The sequence below is a fragment of the Cebus imitator genome, unplaced genomic scaffold (genome assembly GCF_001604975.1).
Source record: "Cebus imitator isolate Cc_AM_T3 unplaced genomic scaffold, Cebus_imitator-1.0 Scaffold296, whole genome shotgun sequence".
NCBI classification, from domain to species: Eukaryota; Metazoa; Chordata; class Mammalia; order Primates; family Cebidae; genus Cebus; species Cebus imitator.
In genome coordinates, this window is record NW_016107611.1 from 2,144,380 (window position 1) to 2,151,669 (window position 7,290).

The window sequence follows — 7,290 nt, forward strand, 5'->3', positions numbered from 1 at the left end:
AAAAAAAAAAAAAAAAAAAAAAAAAAGAGACCGGATGTGGTGGCTTACACCTATAATCCTGGCACTTTGAGAGGTTAAGACCAGCCTGGACAAGAAGGTGAAACTCCAACTCTACTAAAAATACAAAAATTAGCTGGGTGTGGTAGCGCAAGCCTGTCATCCCAGCTACTCAGGAAGCTCAGGCAGGAGAATCTCTTGAACCTGGGAGGTGGAGGTTGCAGTGAGCTGAGATTTCGACACTGCACTGAGGCCCAGAGTGGGAATGCAGCTTGGCCAAGGACACACAGCAACAGAAGCAAGGATTTTATTCTGGGCCTATCTGAAGCCAATGTTTTCAACCATAAGCTTAGTATCACAGCCACTGAATAAAGCCCAGAAAGCTCACAAGAAACAAACCAAACTGTTTCAAGGTGAATTTACAAAGTTGTCAAACTGCCCAATGAGGCCCTAATGACCCACACATTAGAGGAACAGAAGCAAACTAACAACAACAAAAACCTAGTTAGAAATATTTTATATTCACTGAAACACCTGGAGTTAGGCCAGACCGGGTATTTGGCAGGGACAAGAATGGGAATGAGGACACATTGAGTTTCTTTTTTCTCTTTTTTTGAGACAGAGTCTCTGTCACCCAGGCTGGAGTGCAGTGGCGCAGTCTTGGCGCACTGCAACCTCCACCTCCTGGGTTCAAGAGACTCTCATGCCTCAGCCTCCCGAGTAGCTGGGATTACAGGTGTGCACCACCACGACTGGCTAAGTTTTGTAGTTTTAGTAGAGATGGGGGTTTGCCATGTTGGCCAGGCTGGTCTGATGGAACTCCTGGCCTCGGGCCATCTGCCTGCCTCCGCCTCCCAAAGTGTTGGCATTATAGGCATGAGCCACCATGCCCCGCCCACAGATTGAGTTTGTAAGCATCCTCTCCAGGAATCATAATTGGATTTAGGAGCCCAGGGGTGGAGGGCAGGGACATGATGACAGCATGAGAAAGAAAGGAGGCAGCCTGACATCTTCCCTCTCTGGTTCCTCTCTATTGCCTTCTCTTTCCTACCACATTCAAAACCAACAAACTCACATGTACTGAGCCCTTCCCTAAGTATTGGAGTAAGGGCTCACTAAGTAAGTTCCACTTTACTGCATTATCTTCCAGAACCTTCTCACCTTCCTAAGGTTACTGATCCCATTTTATAGATGAGAAGAAGCCAAAAGACTTGCCCAGGGCCAGGCACGGTGGCACATGCCTGCAATCCCAATACTTTTGGAGGTTGAGGCAAGAGGACCCTTTGAGACCAGGCTGGGCAACATAGTGAGACCCGGATATCTATAAAAATAAAAACAAAAAAAATCAACCGCATGTAATAAAAAATTAGTTCCAGCTAGTTGGGAGGTTGAGGTGGGAGGATCGCCTGAGCCCAGGAGGTGAAGGCTGTAGTAAGCCATGGTTGTGCCAATGCATTCCAGCCCGTCTGGGCAACAGAGCAAGACCCTGTCTTAAAAAAAAATAGAAACAGGGCCAGGCGCAGTGGCTCACACCCGTAATCCCAGCACTTTGGGAGGCTGAGGTAAGTGGATCACCTGAGGTCAGGACTTTGAGACCAGTCTGACCAACATGGAGAAACCCTGTCTCTACTAAAAATACAAAAATTACCCAGGTATAGCGGCGCACGCCTGTAATCCCAGCCTCTTGGGAGGCTGAGGTAGGAGAATGCTTGAACCTGGGAGGAAGAGGCTGTAGTGAGCTGAGGTACCACGGCACTCCAGCCTGGGTGAGAAGGGAGACTCTGTCTCAAAATAAATAAATAAATAAAGTAAATTAAAAATAAAAGACTTTCTTAAGGTCATATAGCAAGTAAATGGCAGAACTAATATTCTAGACTGCTTTGATCTCTATGTCTACTCATCACATTGTGTATTTCAGTATGGAGAGGGGACTAAATTACAGTGCTGAAAGCACAGATTCTGAGCCAGGCTGCCAAGACCCGAATCCTGAGTCTAGCAATTAGTGCTGGATAGCCTTGGGAAAGTTGCTTAATTTCTCTGTACCTCTTCGTCCTTTCTGTAAAGCGAAGAAAATAACAGCACCTACCCCTCAGGAGTGTTATCAGAATTAAATGAGTTGATGTGTACAAACAGCTAAGGACAGGGCCAGGCATTTTGTAAAACAATAAGCGTTAGCTGTAATCCACAGTGGGGAGCCCCTACATCCTTCTGAGGTGGGGTGTGTGCCCAGATCAGCGCCAGGTTTTGAGAAAACGCCTCTGGGACTGAACTGGAAAGAAGGGAATTCATTAGCACCTGTAACCCAGTCACATCCCAGGGGCGGAGAACTTCCCACCAACAGCTCTGAGACTGGAATGTAATTCACAGCCCAGCTCTCCCACTAATAGTAACGATTTTAATGACTCCCTTTAACCCTGTTCTCAGAGGCATGCTTGCTGTTCCCATACTACAGATAAGGGCACTGAGGCTCAGAGATTTGCCCATGGCACAAAGGAGTGGCAGAATAGGGGAGGTGAATGCTGTACTTCTCATAGGGATATACACCACTACACTCTTCTAAATTACACTGGAGAAGAGAAGGTGTGAAAGGCTGTCTCGACGGCCCCTTCTGGCCATATTATCCTATAGTTCTGTGCCCGTCCAGCTTACCAGGAGTCTTTGGCAGGACTAGGGAAATTATCACTACATCCAGGCCCCTCAGTTCAGGTTGCTCACCCCATCCACAGTACTGGAGCCTAACCCACACTCTGTCCTACCACTGATTTCTCCCTCCCACCTTCTCAACTTGCCTTCCTGCCCCCAATCCGATCCAGAGGCCCCAGCCCATCGTGTCCACTGTTCGCCTGTCCCTTGGAGCTTCCACATCCCCTCACTCATCCTAACCCTGACCCTCATACCCTAGCCGCAGGTTAAGCCCCCTCGAAATTGACCCCTTCAGGGCCTCTACCTGGACGTCCTGTCCAGTCTCCAACTCGGGGCCCACTTCCCCAGCTCTGAGCCCCTTTACAATCAATTCCAAAGCTCCACTCCCACCCCACCTCCAAGACCCCTCCCCAAGCCACCATTCTTCGACTACTATCTCCGTCTCCCCTTCCTCCCAATCCCCTCCCCCAGGCAATCTCCCCTCGCCCAGCCCCTTCTTTCGCCCCTGCCTCTTTCCTCTCGTCACCTGGTCCCGAACCCCCGTCCCGACTCTCCAGCGCCCCCGGCCCATGCCTGGGCTCTCACCATCGCCGCGCGCTGCATCTCCCTCAGCTACGCGGGTTTCCCCCACTCGCTCCTCTCCAGCCTCCCCTTCCGGGTTCTCGTCCCGAAGCCCGCTGGGAATTGAAGTCCGCGCAGCCACGGACTACATCTCCCAGAAGGCAGCACGGTCAAGCTTGGCGGTAGGGTGGGAAGCAAATTAGGCGGGCCGAGGAAAAAAACGACCCGAACTCCCGGGAGACAAAGCCGGGGAGGACTTGGCAGCGCAAGCGCAGGGCGCTTCCCCGCGGGGCGCGCTGGGAGATGGAGTCTAGCCAGGAGAGCTCCATTTTTGCCCGGGGCCCTTGGGAAGGGAATTGAGAATATAGCAACAGGGCGATGATGAGGGGTGGAGAATTGGGGAAGAGCAAATTTATTGATTCATTTGAGCAGATCAACACAACAGTTAACAGCTCCTTGTACTTTTCCAAACTCCTTCCCATCCATCCCCTCCCTTCTTACCTCCTGATTTACATATGAGAAAATTAAGCCTTAGGAGGAAGGAAAGTTCCATGCATTAGGAGTTAGTCCAAATCATAGGATAGCAGCTCCACATCGCTCGAGCCCAGAAGTTCCAGGCAGTGAGCTAGGGTTGCACCACTGCCTCCACGCAGTTCAGTCTGAGCGACACAATGAGACCCTGCTGTCTCTTAAAATTAAAAAATAAAGCAGCAGCAGCTCCACAAGGGCAGAGATCTTTGTGTACCTTGTTCAAGCACCTAGAACAGCGTGAATATGTGTTCATTAAATATTTATTGCATCGAAACTATATGCTAGACACCCTGCAGACAATCCTAGTAAGAATTACCATCCCAAATTTATAAGGCAAAAAGAGATTAAGCCTCTTGCCGCTGGCAACACAGCCAAGAAAACAATTTGAACTGAAATGTATCGGATTCCAGGCCTTCTACTCTTGACTAGGTCGTTAGATCACCTCCCCTTAATATGTATTTACCAGACTGGGTGCAGTGGCTCATGCTTATAATCTCGGCCGGGAGAATGGCTTTAGTCCAGGAGTTCAAGACCAGCCTGGGTGACAAAGTGAGACCCTCGTCTTTTTTTTTTTTTTTTTTAGACGGAGTTTCGCTCTTGTTACCCAGGCTGGAGTGCAATGGCGCGATCTCGGCTCACCGCAACCTCCGCCTCCCGGGTTCAGGCAATTCTCCTGCCTCAGCCTCCTGAGTAGCTGGGACTACAGGCACGCGCCACCATGCCCAGCTAATGTTTTGTATTTTTAGTAGAGACGGGGTTTCACCATGTTGACCAGGATGGTCTTGATCTCTTGACCTTGTGATCCACCCGCCTCGGCCTCCCAAAGTGCTGGGATTACAGGCTTGAGCCACCGCGCCCGGCCCGAGACCCTCGTCTTTACAAAAAACAAAAACAAAAACAAACAAACAAACAAAATAGCCAGATAATGTAGTGTATACCTGTAGTCGCAGCTACAGGGCAGGCTGAGGTGGGAGGATGGGTGAACCTCTGGAAGTGGAGGCTGCAATGAACTGTGATTGTACGACTGGGTGACAGAGCTTGTTTCAAAAGAAAAAAAAAAAAAAAACGGAGTATTGCTCTCGTTGCCCAGTCTGGAGTGCAATGGTGGATCTCGGCTCAGGCAACCTTCACCTGCCACCTTCAAGTGATTCTCCTGCCTCAGCCTTCCAAGCAGCTGGGATTATAGGCATGTGCGACGACGCCTGGCTAATTTTTCTTTGGTATATTTAGTAGAGACTGGGTTTCTCTATGCTGGTCAGGCTGGTCTGAAACTTCCGACCTCAGGTGATCTGCCCGCCTTGGCCTCCCAAAGTGCTGGGATTATAGGCGTGAGCCACTGCTCTCGGCCTCTTTTTCTTTTTGAGACAGAGTCTCATTCTGTCGCCCAGGCTGCAGTGCAGGGGCACAATCCTGGCTCATTCAACCTCCGCCTCCCAGGTTCAAGTGATTCTCTTGCCTCAGCCTCCTGAGTAGATGGGACTACAGGCATGCGCCACCACGCCCGGATAATTTTTGTATCTTTAGCAGAGATGAGGTTTCGACATTGTTGTCCAGGCTGGTCTGGAACTCCTGACCTCAGGTGATCCACCTGCCTCGGTCTCCCAAGAAGGCCCGGTTCAAATGGCCCTCTTCGTTGAATCCTTTCCCAACGTATTGTTCTCTGCATTCACTGAGCTCCGTCTCACTAGATTCTCATGGTCTCGGGTGTTCTCATGGTATTCTCGATTGCCCTGGGAAGACAGTGACTAAGTTCCCACCATCCAGGCTGGTGCTTGGCACACAGGAGGCCCTCATGAAACATGCAGTGAAGGGAAAAGATGGAAATGGGGTACCAAAGGGCCAGAAGGGACACAGGCGAGCTCGCTCTCTCTTCCTGAGAGATGGCAGTTGGGGAAACCCAGCCTCCTCCTTGAGATGCAAGGGCCCTGGACCACTGGGGTCGTGCAGGGGCGTGGCGCCTAAAAAGGCGGGTGGCTGAGCAGGCGCTGATTGGTCTGCCTAGCGGCGCGCGCCAGCAAAGGCCTCGTCTGAAGGCTCTAGACCGAGCTCACACTGTGCAAGACGACAGGGCCCTTCCCGAGGCGCGCGTGCGCACGGCCATTTGCATCCTGCCCTTTCAACCCCGTCGTCTCGTGCCCAGCACACCTTGTCTAGAACTGGTGGGGGCGTGGCCTGGCCTCGGGGACGCATTCTTGCTCTGCTCCTCACGCCTCGCGCAGGATCCTCGCACTGGGAGGATTCGCACCCAACCCCCCAAGTCCGGGCTGGGAACGTGGTGTCCGAGACCGGCTGGAACCCTCGCGCGCCCGCGCGCGGTCGGCTCCCCGGGACCCGCTTGAGACGCTGTCTGATCGGGCTTCCGAGAGTGGGGTCCGGAGAAACCAGAAGGGTCGGCAGCCTCACGCCATTTTGCACGCCCTGAGGCGGGTGCTGGTTGCCCAGGGGAATGGGGCATGGGGCAGGGGGGACCCCTGGAACTAGCTGGGCTTAGGGGAACCCGGGATCCCCACAGAAGCCTACCTCGGGGGGAGCTCAGGGGAACAGAACATGCTCTGGGTGTAGGGCCACGGTTGGAGGAGTTTGGGTTTGAAGCCGGGTATGGAGGCTGGAGTTTGGGCAATGGAAGACTGTTTGTGTTGGGGATCTAGGCTCTTGGGTTCGATCTGGGATCTCGGGAGTTGCGTCTAGGGGTGACTAGTTCTGGAATCCGAAGGGCTTGGGTTTTGTGATTGGGAACTTTCTCCTTGGAATCCAGAGATCCCAATTTGGAGATCTGGAAGTCTTAGTTCTGAGTTATGATATAGCATTTTGAGAGTCTGGAGCCTGATTTGGGGCAATTGAAGCCTTAGTATAGATTTAGGGCCTAAATCCCCAGTGTAGGGTCTAGAGTCTCAGTTCCGGTCTTTGAGAAGGACGTTTTAGGGCCTGGAGTCCCCACATGGAGTATGGGAGCTCCAGTTTTAGGGTCTGGGGTCTCAGAGTAGGACTCACATTCGAGATCTCAGTTTTAGAGTTGGGGTCACAATTTGAGGGACAGTTTGGGGACTGAGAGGTCAATTTGGGGGAATGAGGTTTACTTTGTAGGGGCCTGGATTTCTTATTTTAGGATATGGGTTCGTAGTGGTACGGCTTGTGGTCTGTAAAATTAGGGTCATATTTGGAGGTCAGAAGTTGACAATTTGGGGGGTCTGGGGTATCTCAGTATTAGAATTTAGGGTTTGTAGGTTTGGGAGGGCTCCTTTTTTTTGTTTTTGAGACAAGGTCTCACTTTGTCACCCAAGCTGGAGTGCAGTGGTGTGATTTTAGCTCACTGCAGCCTTGACCTCCTGGGCTCAAACAGTCCTCCCACCTCAGCCTCCCAAGTAGCTGGGACTACAAGCATATGCCACTAAGCCCAGGTAATTTTTTTGGTTTTTTTGGTAGAGGTGGAGTTTTGCCATATTACCAGGCTGATCTCAAACTCCTGAATCAGGCGATCCTCCCGCCTTGGCATCCCAAAGTGCTAGGATTACAGGGATGAGCCGCTGTGCCTGGCTTTGGGAGGTCTCCAAAGTGAGG

The 7,290-nt window shown here is 51.6% G+C and overlaps 1 protein-coding gene across 1 annotated transcript in view; it reads right to left on the bottom strand.

Annotated features, from left to right (window-relative positions):
* Positions 1-3,314, bottom strand: part of FBXO46 (F-box protein 46) — a 29,041-nt gene extending 25,727 nt beyond the window's left edge. The window contains exon 1 of the mRNA XM_017502498.2: positions 3,226-3,314. The gene's annotated coding sequence lies outside the window, so the exon portion shown is untranslated. The remainder of the gene's footprint in view (positions 1-3,225) is intronic.
* Between the last annotated feature and the right edge of the window lie 3,976 nt (positions 3,315-7,290).